This window comes from Bos mutus, chromosome 9 (genome assembly GCF_027580195.1).
Source record: "Bos mutus isolate GX-2022 chromosome 9, NWIPB_WYAK_1.1, whole genome shotgun sequence".
Classification (NCBI taxonomy): domain Eukaryota; kingdom Metazoa; phylum Chordata; class Mammalia; order Artiodactyla; family Bovidae; genus Bos; species Bos mutus.
Window position 1 is genome coordinate 80,820,613 of NC_091625.1, and position 16,837 is coordinate 80,837,449.

Genomic DNA, 16,837 nt, shown 5'->3' on the forward strand with positions numbered 1-16,837 from the left:
TCTTTGTCTTTGAATCCTCATCCAACACTGCTCCCCCTCACTCAGCAGTGACCTCTGACCTCTACCTTATGGTGCTAAGATCTGGTCTGTGTAGAGCAAGTGTCATCTAAATCGTTGTGCTGTTACCGCCATTCTTATCCAGCCCTTTCCTACCCTCCAGCCTCTGCGCAGTAACTTTCCTTCTCCAGGACTCACCCCTTGGTTTGGATTCTCAATCTCATACTCAAAAGCTCTTTCCAATGTATCATTTATTTTTCTGATTTTTCTGTCAAAAATCCATAGTCTTTGGGACTTCCCTGGCAGTCCATTGGTTAAAACATCACCTTCCAATGGAGGGGATGAGGGTTTGATCCCTGGTTGGGGAGTTAAGATCCCACATACCTCGGGGGCCAAAAAATCAAAACATAAAACAGAAGCAATATTGTAACAAATTTGATAAAGGCTTTAAAAATGGACCTCAAAAAAACTTAAAAAAAAATACAGTCTTCCCTTATGCTTTCCCAGAAGTGCTACACTTATGTTTCCCTGCACAAATCATTGATTTATACTTTACACCTGGCATCTATCCTCACTCCTCTACTGAGACAAAGGCAAGAACTTTTCAGTAACATCTGTCTTTTCTGTCTTTGCCATGTCTGACTTTGGTGAACACACAGGCTCAGTCCTAACTCTAGACCTTTGCCCTACGGCAGCCCCACCTGAAACCTTCCCTCCTCTTCATTTGTGTAATCCCTAACAATCCTTAAAGTCCCACTTGAACCCCTCTTCATCTGTGAAGTCTCGCCAGGATCCCCCTTCTCTGAACTCTTGCAATACTGCTATTAGGATCCACTCCATCTCGGAGGCACCCCCAAATGATGGTTTGGGGGACTACCCAGTGCGCACTTCACGCAGTCTTGCCCAGCAGCTCTTTCTTGCCCAAGGAGTGAGTGTCTTTCCCTAATCATGCCAACTGGATTCTCTCTCCCAGGAATAGGAATCCTGAATGGAGTGACCAAAGGAGAAAGTGGATAGAAGTAAACCATCCTGACTGCAGGATCCTGCTGAGCCTGTGTCCTGACCCCACCTCTTAGATCCTCGGAGGTACAGGATGTGGTCTTCCTGAGTGTGGTTCTTACACATTTTCTTCATTTCCGTGAGCCATGCTTTTTTTTTTCCTCTCAACTTGACCAGAGTAAATGTTTTTCCCTACATCCAAACACACTTAACTAGGATTCTCCCACTGCCTTTTTAGAAAGGAATTTATTTACTTGGCTGGGTCGGGTCTTAGTTGCGGCACTTGCGATCTTCGCTGCATCATGCAGGAGTTTTCACTGCAGCGCACGGCGTCTCCAGTTGTGGCAGGTGGGCTCCAGAACACGGGCACTCACTGGTTGTTGCTGCCGGCTTAGTTGCTCTACAGCATGTACGATCTCAGTTCCCAAACCAGGAATGGAATCTCCGTCCCCTGCACTGCAAGGCAGATTCTTAACCACTGGACCACCAGAAGGCCCTCCCACTGTCTTTTATTACTGTTTAATTTGAGGAAAGAGTAACTAATTAAATCTTGTGTACCAATGAAATAGGAAGTTTCCTGAGGGCAGAAATTCTGCTTTACAATTCTATATATCTTACATAAGTTTTTAATAATTCAACTGCATGATACTACTCATATGTGAAAAATCTCTATCTATGAACAAAGAAATAAGAATAACTATCTGAAATCATCTTTATGATTCTTTGTTGCAGTTTAGGATCATTCATTAATCCCATAAACACAGCCCGAGTGCCAATTACTGATCATGAACCACGTTAGGCCCCGCAGTTGTGTGCAAGATGAAAAAGACAAAAGACGTGGTTTCTGTGTCTGGAGTTCTTCCTTCCAGTTTAAACTGTGTGTCACCCAATGATAGTACCTCATATCAATTTGGTACTTTTCGTTCTGAAACGTTTCCAAGTTCAGCACATCATTTGTTATTTCTATTTCATAAATGGGAAAGCTGTTGATGTGTCATGTGACCAAGATCAAGACCAGAGCTACCAGGAGAACACAGGTCTCTTGATTTACAGTATTTTCCTTCCTTCTCTCTCTTCCACAGTGAGAAACATTTCCTTCAGGACACAATTAAAGACTGGTATTATGTTTTCTTTAATTCCCACGTTACATCCAACTCACGGGTTATTCTTCTGTTACACAAGATAAAGGTAGTTTTTGAGGTTTTGCTAGAGAAAAACAATAGAAGTATTAGCTGATTCTGGGACACCTCACTAACAAATATTTGTGGAGTGCAAGCTCAGTGTGGTGCATTGGGCTATCCTGTGATTACACCACTCAGGACATACACAGTTCCTGCCTTCACTAAGTCTATGGTCTTGTGGGAGAGCAGGGGAGTGTCATATATATGGTAAGTTCTAGAAGGAGGAGATATAGACCATACACAGGTTCCTCAAGTTTTTATATTCACAAAGAATCTGAATTGATCTTCTCAGTCTCCCCCAGCTGTCAGCTTTGCTTATTCCCCTCATTCCAGAACCAGTATCCCATCATCTTTAGAATGTCACCTCTCTTCAAAACTTCCCTTTTCTTTCTAGTCTCTCCTCCTAATTCTTTATTTCCATGGTGATCCTCAAAATCTTTCTGATCCACGGGGCACTCACAAAAATCCTGTTAGATCCTCAGTGGTCCTCAGAGCTCTGTTAAAAAAATTTTTTTTTCTTTTCTGAGAAGCAGAAAGTTGTCTCTGTTATATTGTCAGTGGTCCAGGACAGGACCAGGAGACCAAGAGCCAAAGGGCATGCCGTGACAGTTCCCTTTTAGGAAGGCATTGTTAGCAAGCAGTGCATCTCAATGTGCCCTTCTGCTGGTGCGCTTTTAGGGTCAACAGAAGTATATAAAAATTTTCAACTTTCTTCAAAACATTTGCCATAAAATTAATAGAATAACAACAGTAGCTGCAAGTTACAAAGCAAAACTAGGCTAGGACACGTCTGTAAAAAGGCAGTTGATGGAAAAACTAAATTTTCTATCAGTTAAGAGTCCACATTCATCAATGGTTAAAACATACAACTTTCTGGACCATCTTAAAAATATTACTATCAAATTACTTTGAAAAATAAATTTGTGTAGGGTATAATTTCCATGTATAATTACTGCTAATATAGGCAGAATGAGGCATTGCTAGGATGATATGACAGAGGAAGGAGTGAGAATATTAAGAAATTTTATACTCACTGTGTTTCTCAACTATGGCTGGTGAGAGAGATCTGAAAGACTACAAAATGTAAAATGAGGTCAGGCAGTGATTTAAAAGTCTGCGTATTTCTTTGATCATAATACCCAGTACTTTTTCATTGAATCTGCTAACATTTATCACTCCTCACAGCATTCTCATGATATATTATCAACAGGTGGATTTTGTCTTCATTGGTTAAGATGTGTAATAAGGGAGTTAAAAGATCTGTAAAGGAGTTGGAGGCAGGGCTAGTTTCTAAATCTTGCATTTATAGTATAATACATCATTAAGTATAGTATAATACATCTTTTTGAACTGTGGTGTTGGAGAAGACTCTTGAGAGTCCCTTTGACTGCAAGGAGATCAAACCAGTCAATCCTAAAGGAAATCAGTCCTGAATGTTCATTGGAAGGACTGATACTGAAACTGAAACTCCAATACTTTGGCCACCTGATGCGAAGAACTGACTCGTTGGAAAAGACCCTGATTCTGGGAAAGATTGAAGGCAGGAGGACAAGGGGACAACAGATGAGATGGTTGGATGGCATCACCGACTCGATGGACATGAGTTTGAGCAAGCTCTGGGAGTTGGTGATGGACAGGGAAGCCTGGCGTGCTGCAGTCCATGGGGTCACAGAGTTGGACACGACTGAGTGACTGAACTGAACTGACATCATTAAGAGCTCCAGCTTTGTGAAAAGACAAACCTAGGTTTAAATTCAAGCTCTGTCACTTAATTTGTCTATGTGACCCTAAGCAAGACACTTACTATCTGTCAGGTTCTCCATCTGTAAAAAGAGAATATGTAATAGACTGCAAAAATGGGCCCAATTGTTCAGCATTTCCTGTATCTATACACTTTGCCATGCTGTTTTTCAATGCTCTTTAAAGGGATGGAGGGCATTATTCCACATCCTTACACTATGTGACTTGCTTTGACCAATGAGATATTAACAGACATGTTGTAAGAAGATTGAAAGGGACTTATGCAATTAGGCTTTTTCAGAGCTTGCACTGTGCAGTTAACAACAGGACACGCCCAGTGCAAGACTTCTGGAGAAGAGATACAAATGGAGGAACTGAATTGCCCCCACTTATCCCAGCCAAGGTCAGGCTAGATCTGTCTTCACTGAACCAAATCCTACAGGTCGTGAGCCAGTCCAGTCAAGGTTAGCAGATCGATTTAACCAGTCACCCTGCATGTACAAGCAATAAATAACTATTTATATATGCCACTGAGGTTTTGTGGGGTTTTGTTACATAGCATTGCTATGACAATAGACAACTGACACATAATGGGGGTATCCATCACATACATGTCAATGTGAGAAAATACATGTAAATCACTCAGTACAGAACCTAATGATGATTCTAACAATAAAAATAATAATGTGTATTGTTATTTTGGAGAAACAGTTATAGAATATGCAAAGGTATTGGCAGTTCATCTGTGGATCCTGAACACGACCTATTGCGTTGAAAAGTTTTTTTTATAAAATCAGGCAATTTTATTTCCAGTTTTTGCAAAGAGCCAGGCAATTTTATTTTTTAAGCTTGTAAGTATCCTCCAGGCCAGAATACTGGAGTGGGTAGCCATTTCCTTTTCCAGGGGATCTTCCCAACCAGGGATTAAACCCAGATCTCCCACATTGCAGGCAGATTCTTTACCAGCTGAGCCACCAGGGAAGTCCAAGAATACTGGAGTGGGTAGCCTATCCCTTCTCCAGGGGACCTTCCTGACCCAGGAATGCAACCGGGGTCTCCTGCATTGCAGGCAGATTCTTTACCAGCTGAGATACCAGGGAAGCCTCCCTGAATATAACCAGTCTCACTGAAAAGTTTTTTACAAAATCATACAATTTTACTTCAAGTTTTTGCAAAGAACCAGGCAGTTTTATTTTTTAAGCTTGTAAGTATCCTGAAATCTGTTCTTATAAGTAAAACAGTTCTTTTCATCTACAAGATTTACCTTGTTAATTTTTTTTAAAAAACATAAAAGAAAATAAACAAACAAAAAACCCCCCACACACAGAGTAGAGAGAGACATTCATATTTACAACCTACTGAGAGAAGCCAAAGTCTAGGCTCATGAATAAACTCAAGTTATGAGATTTTTGTTCCACCAGAGGGCTGGGCAGGGATGAACAATCCTCATTCTTCTGGTTCTTTTCCTATTCGGGTAATCTTCTTGAAATAGTTCAGTGTGATGGTGAGGAAATGGAGCTCTCGAGTTTAAATTCTGGTTCTGCCCCTTACTAGCTCTGTGATCTTGAGCACATTAAATTCACTGACTCCTTAAGTGGGAAAAAGAATAATAAACTTCAAGGTTGCTACAAGAATCACATAATAGCTGCAAAGCCTCTCACAGCCATGCCTGGCACACGATAAAGTCATGAGTCTGTGTTCTGTCAGCTCCATTTCTAACTAGGCTGGATCACAGAGAACACTACTATTTAAGTCAGGTGAGCCTAATAGGCTTGGATACAAAATATTGGTATTGAACTCTCTGTAAACATGGGCTTCCCAGGTGGCGCTAGTGGCAAAGAATATGCCTGCCATTGCAGGAGATGCAAGAAACTTGGGTTCAATCTCCCTGAGTCAGGAAGATCCCCTGGAGTAGGCAGTGGCACCCCACTCTGGTATTCTTGCCTGAAGAATTCCGTGGACAGAGGGCGAGCTACAGTCCTTGGGTCACAAAGAGTCTAACACAGCTGAGCACACCTCCAGAACTTGTCTCTTATTCTCTTCCATGAGGGTGGCTTAAGCCATTGATGTTTCTCAGCGGCCCCCATGCCATCTCACCTAGCTCCCTTCAGAGTTTTGAGAAAGAGTCCAAAGTGACTTCTAACTTGGCCCTATAACTCTGTCCATTAGCATAAAGAAATCAAATGCCCTTCACCTAACCAATCAATAACATGAATAGACAAGTGACTTCCCTTCTTTTAGACATCAACATTCTTCTTCTTTTTTTTTTTTTGCTATTTCTCTTATTAATCCAGTGAAATTAACCGTGGGAGCCACAGTCTACTCTGAGAGTTACTGACCTCCACAGGAAAGGAGAGATCAGGACAGAAACCATAAAAAGGCTTACCCTTTCCTTCATGGAGCTACTTCCTCCATGCTGGCTTCTAAATTCTCTCTTCTATATCCTCCAGGATTCAAAGAGTAGGCCACGTTATTTCTTCGGCGATTTTATGAATGCCTCTCTATTGTGGCCCCCAAAGCTGCTCAAACAATCAGGACATTAATTGCATTAGCCCCAATGCCACAGTCAGCCTCAATTCTCCCTTCTCTTGGGTCCTGCTCAGCTATGCTATCTAACCAAGCAGGGTGGACAATAAGCACCAGATGAAAATACGGCCCAAACAATATGCCAGCACTTTAAAATTCCCGAAATTGACTGCCACCTTGTAAAAGTTAACAATACAAACTTTCTCCTATTATCAGTTCAATCTGTTGCTGCTACAGAGAAAATTCAGTCCAAACTTCTGCCCAACCCTATTTCCTTTTACTGACTCAGTTCCAGGCAGAAGAGATGGTTTTCAGGCCTTTGGGTGGAATCTGCGATCTTTTGTTAGCAGCTGCCCCCTGGGCCATCTGCCAGGGTAACTGGAGGAGAGCCTTAACACCTTCAAAGTTTGATCATTTCAACCCTAAGGCTCTCATTTTCTTCTCTTCTGAAATACCTATGGGTCAACAAAACACACCCGAACATCACAGTACCAGCCTTAATTTCACGAATTTCAAAAGCACAAACAAATTCCCAGTATCAATCTAAACATCAATTTCCAACTGAGGGCAGTTCCCAAGCAAAAGACTGCATTTCCCAGAGCCCCGCATGTAATATTCCAGACGCTTAGTGCTAATGCCAGCTACAGACAATTGTAAAAATTTTGTGTTACCCACGTCTGCAAGAAAACAAACAGCCAGACAAACAAAAAGACAGAGAGAACGGCCTCTTCCTTTAGATTTCAGGATGCCAGTGAATTTGTACCAACTGTTAGAATTCAGGCCTTGGGAAGCCAAGTTCACAGGAAGAGAGAAATTCTATGTCAAGACACAAATTGTGACACTGTGTGCTCCCTGCCAGGCTTTGCCTACACAACTGAGCTTATACACACAATTAAAATGGTAACTTAAAAAGAAAAAGATGAAAGATTTTCTATAGCCCTCATGGCTAATTCTGCCAAGAGTAATCAGCAGTGAAAAGATAAAGCCATCAGTATTTGAATTTAAATGTTAAAATAATAATAAAGCCTATGGTCTCCCTAAGGTTAGTTTATAATAAAAATAACTTCTTGATCCTGGAAAACTTATCTGGTTTCTTTCTTCCTTTCATTCTCCACTTAATGACTGAAGTTATTATTTCCATGGTGGTCTCCAAACCACACTTGGTTTCTATGTAGATTGGCACGTCACCTCCAACAATTTCACCAGCTGCCTTTTCCTCTCAAGAGAATACGATTAAAATATTAATCCAGCTTCTGGACTAATCTTGCAAAAAAAAAAAAATTGTATAAATCAATCTCTGCACAGCATTTTCCTCACTCTTAAATGTGCAACGTGTCCTCATTTTATTTGTGATGCTTGCACAGGAAAGTAAGGTTCTAGCAAAACAGATCTAAAATGTTTACCTCTCTGCCCCTCTCTCCCGCTGCTTCTTTCTGACTTCTCAAATCTGAGAATGGGAAATGACATGCCCCAGCTCAAAATATAGGTTTCTAAATGAGAAGGAGTTGGAAGAAATCACCAGGGGTCTAGGTGATGCTCTCTGGGCTGCCCGGCAGTGACCAGTGGCCTCTGGCAAAGCACACAAAGATGGAGGGCGCGCTCAGCCAGCCGACGGGGCACTCTCAGCCAGGCTAACTCACCCATTTGTCCTGCCGGCTGGAAACCATCCAGAACTGCAAATCCATCAGTCAGTCAGCACTGACCGAAGCCGCCTCTGGGCCTAGCATTGGGCTAAATCCTTGCTTTTGAGGAGCTTACAATCTAATTACTGTAATTAGAGGCCAATTGACTATTAAACTATGCGACACTAAATAGGAGTTTGAAGAAAACGGTAGTTGTGGGCTGGAGACATTGGAAAAGCTTTCATGGAGCCTGCAAGACTCTGAAGGGAAGAGTACAGTCATGCTTGAGGATTATGAAGTTGATAAAATGTGCTTAGGGTAGGAAAACCAGCAAAAAACCTTTGTGTGGAGTCTTGGGCTCATCTGAGGAGGAAATCCCACAACGAAGGTGGCGGGCCTGCAAGGTTCCCTGGGCCATTCTGGCCATAGAGCTTGTCACCAAGAAAATGCAGTCCCTCTCAGGTCAGGAAGAAGTTCCATCTTTCCTGAAATGGTTTAGCAGTTGAATCAGGATGGCGGACATTGCCAATATAAAAATCAAGCTGACATCCTTAACTTACTGAGGCCTCCAATATAGAAATGTCATTGAAAGAAATGGCTTTCTAGCAATGTCAGCTGAGACTAGATTAAAAGTTGAAAGTACTTTCCTGGGAAGTCAGCCTTACTGATGGAGTGTGTGTGCACTCTGCTGCTCAGTCCTGTCCAACTCTTTGCGCCCCTATGGACTGTAGCCTGCCAGGCTCCTCTGTCCATGGGATTTTCTTGGCAAGAATACTAGAGTAGGCTGCCATTTCCTCCTCCAGGGGATCTTCTCGATCCAGGGAGCAAACCTCATCTTCTGCATCTCCTTCATCGGTCAGGTGAATTCTTTACCCTTGAGCCATCTGGAAAGCTCCAACTGATGGAGGGATAGGCCTTTTGCCAAAGGGCACTAACAGCTGAGAAAGATGACTGATAGTACATTTTAGGACTAGGATTAGAATGATCCAGCAGTAGAATTCTGTTCCATTAATTTTAAACAGTCATACTGTAGGTTTCAGCCTAAGTAATTAATAAAAATAGCAAGACTTTGTTTCTTCTGTTCCCTTATTAACTTTGCATTAATCTGCATATTTTAATTGAACTACATGCATTACATGAAAAAAGTGCCTCTGGAGAAGCAATCTGTTTCCTTCAGCTCTTCCCATGATTAATGACAGATAAAGTGGGCAGGGGTGAAAGCATTTTTCAACATGGCAATTTTGATTTTCCAAAAGAAAAACTGTTGAGGCCCATTTTCTCAGATTGCTGATTGAAATCAACTAGCATGATGGGTTAATTCTGAAATCTCATCTCTAATTATTATATAAAACTGATATGTACCTCTATCTCCTTTGTTGGGGGGAGTGGTTCAAATTTTATTTGAGGCAGACTTCATGGAAAAGGAGGGACACTGGCTGTACTCTGAAAGGCAAGTAGGATTTGGAACAGCAGGGAAGAGGGTGAAGGGCAGCATATGCAATCTTAGAGGATGGAAGAAACAAGCATCATTGGCAGGTCAGGTTTCCCGTAAGGTGGTCAGGGCCTTGCAGAAACTGATGTTTCTGAAGAGTTCATCTCTGCTTCAGCCTGGGAGATGATTGCAAAGTGGGCTGCAGTGGGAATGAGAGCTGGGCTTTCTGTGAAGGTCAAAGGAGGTGTGACGTTCACTCAGTTCTGTGCTGTAAGGAACCCAGGTCTCTTTGCCCCATTTAAAGAGAGTTATAATGAGGTGTATGAACCTAGAGCCTATTGCACAGAGTGAAGTAAGCCAGAAAAACAAATATGTACTAACGCATGTATGTGGAATCCAGAAAAATGCTACTGATTAACCTATTTGCAAGGCAGCAATAGAGACAGACTTGTGGACACAGTGCGGGGAGGAGCAAGTGGGACATTGAGAGAATAGCACTGAAACACATACATTACCATACATAAAGTAGACAGCCAGTGGGAATTTGCTGTATGACACAGACGGCTCAAACTGGTGCTCTGGCACAACCTAGAGGGCGGGAGGTGAGAGGGAGGTTCAAGAGGGAGGGGACATATGTATGTATACCTATGGCTGATTCATGCTGATGTATGGCAGAAACCAACACAACATTGTAAAGCAATTATCCTCCAATTAAATATAAATAATTTTTTTTTAAAAAGATGATGGGAAGATTACCAAGAAAAACAATAAAGACTCTAACGTGGGCTGATATCCACCACTCACTCCCACAATTCCCAATTTTTAAGGACCATCTCAGAAGTTTCTAGGCATGGGGGTAGGCTGCAGGCTCAGACAGGCTGCTTCTTAGCCACCACCAGATGGGAACTGAGTGTGTCATACTGACCCCAAGCCTAGGACTCCGTCAGACCGGCAACTCCAGCACTTTGCACAAACACACATGATGAATGGTGTGTGAACACATCCCCGTGGGCATTCCCAGGCTCGTGCACAATTCCCTGCATGCTGGCTTTAACCCCACCCCTTCTCCAAAACAAGAAAGCACAGCAGAATATTACATGAGAGACAGTGTCATCAAGAAAGGCTTGAATCCACTCTAAGGTATGCTTTGAACAAAAATAAATAATTCAGAGATGTCAGCACGCTATTAAGAAAAAAAAAAATGGATTGAAACATTTCACAGAGTTGCGACACCACGTTGAGAACCGCTGCCTTTGACACGAGGCTGCCTGGGACACCCAATGCTTGTCACACAAGTAGACCGCAACTGATCAGTCTTGAGGGCTGCCCTACCCGGCCGCCCTCCACCGTTCTGCGCTTTCTCCATAGCAAATGGATCGACACCTATGACTGTACGGAGTGATGACTAAGAGCACGTACTGCTGTATATAAAACAGAAAAACAATGAGGACCTACTATACAGTAAAGGGAACTATAGTCAACATCTGGTAATAACCTATTATGAAAACGAATCTGGAAAGAAAAGATATAAATATATATAGAGATACATATGAATCGCTTTGCTGTACACCTGAAACTAACACAATATTGTAAATTTACTACTCTTCAATTTTTTTAATGGTTAAAAAATGTAAAATAAAATCTGGGAAAGTAAACGTGAAAACAGAAGCCTTTTTAAAAAATAAAAGAAAAAGCATGCACTCTGGAGACAGCCTGCATGAATTCAAATCCTAGCTTCACGCCTTCCTGTTCTTCATGAGGGCTGTTCACGAATATTACCATTCTGCTCCTCCTGAGATAGACGGATTACATTTCCTGCCACCTTGAAGTTGGGCATGTCTGTGTGATTTTAACTCCTGTATGAGAAGAGATGAGTCTCTTCCAGGCAAAAGCCAGTAAGCCCTCCTTACTCGAGTGGCCCACGGTCCAGCAGTATAAGAATCACCCGGAAGCTTACTAGGAGTGCGGATTCACCTTAACGAGCTCCCCAGGCTGTGCACACGCACAACCGAGGGTGAAGCCCTGCTTCACTGCTTGCCACCCTCTCACCTCCCTGCCACCATGGCTGACTATGTTCCAGATGGTGGCCCAAGCTCTTGGCCCGACCTGAAGTAAAGCAGGAGAGAGTTAAAGATTTGTTTTAAGTCACTAAAATGTGAGGGTTGTTCCCGTGGCATAAACTAGTCTGTTCTAACCAATACAAATACTCAGTGCTCTATGACTCTGGACAGGTTTTGAACCTCCCCGTGCCTTGGTTTCCTGGGTGTAAATGGACATGATCACCGTACCGATTCTTAGGATTGATGTGAGGTTTACTGAGGTAACATATGAAAAGAGCCGGGCACATATTTGAGGTAAATGTTAGCGTCTGTTTCTGACACATTCCATCCCCACAGTTCACATCTTGCCTCGTGATGTGAGATTCCAGTCGCTTTACCTCAGTGACAGTAAGGTCAGAACCTCTGCCCGTGGCAACCCCCTCCCCCAACCACACAGACTCAGGAAGGAGCATGAAATCACTCACATCAGAGACAGAATGAAAAGCGACTCCTTCTCACAAGGAAGTAGGGGATCTTTGTAACTTGGTCCAAACATCCCTTTCCTGGGTCTTCACACCACTGTCCCTTCCTTACTCTAATATTGCATATGCTGCCCTTTACCTCTCCCCTGCCTTCTCAAATCCTACTTGCCTTTCAAGATACAGTCAGTGTCCCTCCTTCTACATGAAGTCTGCCTCAAATACTTCTTTACTGTGCAATTTAGAATTGACATAGTTTCTGTCTATTGGGAGTCTCAGGTGGCACAGTGTTAAAGAATTTGCCTGCAAAACAGGAGACGCGGGGTCAATCCCTGGGTCGGGAAGATCCCCTAGAGGAGGAAATGGCAACCCACTCCAGTATTCTTGCTGGGAGAGGGTCCTGGTGGGCTTTAGTCCATGGGGTCACAAAGAGTCGGAGATGACTGAGCAACTGAACACACACACACACACACACATCTATTATGCATAAGACTTTGTCCTGAACTCAAAGCTAGGTAAAAACAAAACATGCACACACAATGCCTAATAAATATTTATTTTTTGTCTTCTCTTCAAACTATATATGTGAGTCTAGCAGCAAAGGGCTACCAAGCTTATTCCCCAAGAAAATTAGGGAAAGCGCAGTGATGGGAATGGTATGGAGATAGTTTTTGTTTAAATCCTGCTTTTTAAAAGGGTCCAATAGATTTCTGAAATTATAGTCACAGTTCTTAAAAGTGATAAATATTTGCTAACATTTTTAATAAGATGATGATGAATAAAATGTATTTTTTATTCTAAACTCAAATAAAATGATAAAGTATCTTTGCTCCTTGACACTCTCTTGAAGTGTATGTAAGGAAACAGAATATTCTAAGCCAAGATAAATATTTTATACTTTAGTGTCTTGGATCTCTCTTTCATATTTATAAACCGACTTAAAGAATGAATCACAGTACTGAAGCAATTCACCACAGCTGTGCAATGAACCATGTGATTCAGTTCCAAAGTCACAGAACTTGAATAAGCACCTTAGAAATCCAATCTCAACATTTTATATTCTCTAGACCAGAGTGGGTAGGATATGTTTTCTTAAAGGGCCAGAAACAATATTTTAGATGTGGAAACCACAGGTCTCTGTCACAGCTACTCGACTTTGCCACTACAGCACAGAGGCAGCCCCAGACAATATGGAAACAAATGGGTATGATTCTGTCCCAACAAAACTGAATTTATGGTCACTGACATTTGAATTTCATATGTTGATGGGTCACTAAAATCTCCTTTTGATTTTATTTCAACCATTTAAAAGCTTAAAACCATTTCTGACTTGTGAGTGGTACCCAAATAGAGAGCAAGCTGAGTTTTCCAGCTCCTGCTCTAGACTCCCAAGTTCATGGTTTCTCAACCACATCACGAGGTCTCACTAGTAGTCATGGATACATGGTATGGAGCCCAAAGATCACTTAAAAATAAGGTGAGAAATAATCCCATGAGCCTGCTTTTATTAACTCGACTTGAAAAAACAAAGATCCTAAAGATGTCAAACTTTCACCGGAACATATGCCAGTCTTACTTACCACAAAAATAACAACGTCACCCACCACCCCTTTCCTCACCACGCAATTAACGATTTTCAGAGGAAGAAAATAGTTGGCAGTTTTCTTCATAGATGAGGTCAGTGTAGGCTCATTTCCTTGCCAAAAGGCAGGGAGAGCAATTTCCAATGCCTCGTCTCCCCAGGGTTGTTCAAGACCAGTTGAGGCAGAACGACTGGGAAGGACAAGCTTTGGCTTCAACATGGATTTTTAAACAGGAAACTCACTACTTTAAAAAAATGTTCTTTTTTTTTCTTCAAAAAGAGCCTTGGCTTTTGCTATTTATACTGATAGTCATTTTGAAAGTAGCAATGCTTATAACATTTTAAGTCTAGATATCTCTATGGAAACCCAAGAGAACTCACATTTTATGACCCAAGAGCTACCTACCTAGATCCACTTGGACCACTGTAGGCCCTCTGTGAAGCCAGAAACATCTTAGACCTATTTTTCCAAGACTCCAATCAGATATATAATTAAGTTGATAGAATTATTTGCTCTACTGAGGAAAAGATTAGGAAAGAACTTATTTCTGAGGTTGCCTTTTGACTTTTAAGACATCCCTATTTAAATATTATTAGGAAAAGAATTTTGTGAAGAATTTTATAAATTTTGGCAGACATACTAAAAGAGGAAGAACACAATCAAATAATTTAACAGTTGCTTTGAAATATATACCATTAATTTTCTTTCCATCAATGTCAAATACATTTTCTTTAAAAAAAAATGTAACAGTTCCTCTCCCCAGATGGCATATTCTTTGCAAGGGAGTTGCGGGGGGTGGGGGGCGGGGGGTGGGGGGAGGAGTAATTATATAGCAAAGAAATCAGATAACACTTTCACCCAGTAACTAAAATTAACATCACCAGTGAGGGACAGATGGCCTTTGGGGACCTCCAGATGTGACACTCTGAGAAGAACATCTTATCACCTAGAATGCATAACCTGTATCTAATCATGAGGAAACACCAATATTAAAAAATAAAAAGGATGTTGGGACAGAAGGGCTGTATTATTTTTTTAATGTCACAAGAGACGAAGGCTGTGGGAATGTTCTAGAATAAAAGAAGCTAAAGGTCCTTGACAATCAAATGCAACATCTGACCTTAGAATGGATCTGATATTGCAGGGGAGGGGGGAAGATTCTCTAAAGAATTAAGGTGTCAACTGCCAAACTGCAATACAAATAGTATATTAGATAAAAATACTGTATCAATGTTAAATTTACAGAAGTCAATAACTATACCATGATTATATAAGAACTATATGAGTGTATATATAAAAGAAGTTCTTATATAGCTTCCCAGGTGGTGCCAGTGGTAAAGAATCCACCTGCCAATGCAGGAGACATGAGAGATGTGGGTTCAGTCCCTGAATGGGGAAGATCCCCTGGAGGAGGAGATGGCAACCCACTCCAGTATTCTTGTCTGGAAAATTCCATGGATAGAGGAGCCTCACGGGCTACAGTCCATGGGGTCACAAAGAGTCGGACATGACTGAGCAAAGTGAATAAGCGCTAAGCAATACAGGAGTATAACAATATGATATATGTAACTTTCTACTAAATGGTCCAGAAAAATATATACATATATTGTTTTATATATATATATGTTTTATGTATTATGTATATATATGTATATATATATATTTAGAAAGAGAAAACAGAAATCAAATGATAAAGCTTAAAGTAAAAAATGTTAATAGTTTTAAAGAATAAGGGACAGATAACTAGTTTTACAACTTTTCTCTATGTTTGAAATTATTTCCAAATAGCATTTAAAGAAAAATTAACAGTTCTAGCCTACATTGGAGTCCTTGGCTATCTGTTTTCTCTACATGATGTTCCAAATACAACACAGGAAGGGATGCTTGTGCCAAGTCACAAGAAAGCACAAAGATATTTTAACATGATCTTTTATCAGTGATTGAAGCCTGCCAAAGCATTACACACCACCCAGTGTACCGAGTCCAGTGTACAGACCAGTAACCATTGGATACTCTAGCAACTCAGATGCAATCATTTCCCACTAATTTCTCTAAACAAGGCTGTGTTCTAAAACCTTTCTGCATCCCACAACTTGCAGAATTATCTCATACACAAAGCAAACCTCTCAGCTGGCCTCTTAGACATGCTCCATCAGTATCAATCAATTGGATTCAATCGTTTGAAATGGAATAATACTTTAAGCCATGTCTATGTAGCTAGAGAATGTGCGGCGACTGAGGAAGCAGGACACCTTATCACACATCCTCACCATCACCGCTTAACTGCCGTCAAAATCCCACAGCCTTCATGTCTGTGAGCCCACAGTGGTGCTGGGGAGCTGGTGGTGCCCACGTCCAATCTTCAGTACTTCATTCAGACTGATTGTTCGCCAAAGCAATGCCTAAGACCAAACATTTAGGAGAGACTACTCTATAACTCACCTGGTGGAAAGAGAATCAAAAAGATAATAATCAAAATTAAAATTTTCAGCGATGCTTAGGAATTTGGAATACTTATACATTCTTCAAAACAGCAAAGAACATATGTATATTGGTAAGTCTTTTGTATCCTTCCCTATTTATAGTTTTATTATTTTCTTGACCCTTTTAGTAGTGACTGTCTCTGGGTTAAAATACCCAGATTCTATTTCTGGCTTTGGTTTTGTATCCCAGATACTCTTATTATTAATTTTCCCCAAAATGTCATCAATAATTTTATTTGACAATGTTTACCAAGAACTTAAGAGGTTTTAAGCTTCCCGGGTGGCTCAGTCGGTAAAGAGTCTGCCTGCAATGCTGGAAACCCAGGTTCAGTCTCTGGGTGGGGAAGATCCCCTGGAGAAGGAAATGGCAACCACTGCCAGTATTCTTGCCTGGAGAATTCTACACACAGAGGAGCCTAGTGGGCTACAGTCAATGGGGTCACAAAGAGTCACACATGACTGAGGGACTAACACCAAGAACTTACTTGACGTAAGATGTGTGGCTGAACTTATGGGGTGGTACTCCCCAGAAAAAAAGCTCTCAGGTTTTTTGTCTGCAAATAATCCCCAAGAAAATGACATGAAGACAATAAGTACAATGAAGTCCACTTGCAGAAAAGCCTAAAAAGCAGAAATGAATCATGACTAACAGCAAACATGTACAAACTAGTCAAAGCACTAAAATTTAATGAGAAGATCATTTTTAAAGTAGGTGAAATTGAATGGAAGGTACATGCAAAATTATTATAGATTTAA